Source organism: Rhagoletis pomonella, unplaced genomic scaffold (assembly GCF_013731165.1).
Source record: "Rhagoletis pomonella isolate Grant_MI unplaced genomic scaffold, Rhpom_1.0 Rhpom_scaffold_00003, whole genome shotgun sequence".
Classification (NCBI taxonomy): domain Eukaryota; kingdom Metazoa; phylum Arthropoda; class Insecta; order Diptera; family Tephritidae; genus Rhagoletis; species Rhagoletis pomonella.
Genome location: NW_023458557.1, coordinates 80,850,497 through 80,851,816, shown reverse-complemented (window position 1 = coordinate 80,851,816; position 1,320 = coordinate 80,850,497).

Genomic DNA, 1,320 nt, shown 5'->3' with positions numbered 1-1,320 from the left:
TAACAAAATCGATTCCAAAGTCAATAACAAAATTGATAACAAAATCTTTCAAAAAATCCATTACAAAATCGGTAATAAATTCGATAAAACTATCGATAACAAAAGCGATGGCAATATCGATAGCAAAATCGGTAAAAAAACCGATAAAAATACCGACAACAAAAGCGATAACAATATCTATAGAAAAATCGATAAAAATATTGATGACAAAAGCGACAAAAATATCGATAACAAAAGCGATAACAATATCGATAGCAAAATTGTTAAAACAATCAAGAAAAATATCGATAACAAAACCGATAAATAATCAATAATAAAATCAATAACAGAATCGATTACAAAATCGATAACAAAATCGATAAAAATATCGATCATTATATCGATAAGTTCCGAAAATATCGATAGCAAAATCAATAACAACATCGATACAAATTTCGATAACAAAATCGGTGAAAATATCGGTAACAAAACCGATAAAAATATCGATGGCATAATCGATTAAAATATCGGCAACAAAATCAATAAAAATATCGATAACAAAACCAAACAGATCCACATTAACTGAAACTTTCATATGTACGTATATATGCATTTACATATGTACATACGCTGCGATCAAAAGCCGCATTACATACGCATACATACTCCTTCCCACACTTCCAACATATGCACGTGTTTGCAAAATGATGACGAGGTGATTTTGTATGGAAAATCATTTATGCCCATATATTTGAATAAAATAAACATATATAGAAGATATCAACCAATACCTCCCATATACCAAACGAAAGGAAAACTCTTGAATTTTTGATTAAAGAAAACAAAAACAAAATCATTCGAGCGGTTTTCGAGCATTTTGGTAATGAAAAAAATTTGCAAATTTTTTCAACAATTTTTTGCCTTAAAATGCTCAATATTTGTTAAATTTATATAAAATTTGTACCCGATAATATTTCTACTGCTCCAAAGAACCTATATCCCGAAAATGAAAGTTATATATGCCAATAATAAGTTGCTAGAGCACTTTAAAGGCTCAAAATTGACCCCAAAATAAGGCAATGTTTACCGTTGTTTTTACGACAGAAACCGAATTGGTTATTTACAAAAATGAATCTGTCGACAGGTTTGGAATTTTATCTTTGAAACGCCACACTTTTCTTTGAAATCGCTTTATTAGTTCTCGTGCAATAAGCGTTTTTGTGAAGCTCTAAAAATTACAACTACAACATTTGAACATAGCCCCCATACCTTAAGGTAAGACGTATTCTACGTCAAAAATTAAGATTCAACATTTATATCTAAACTGGTTTATACCATATA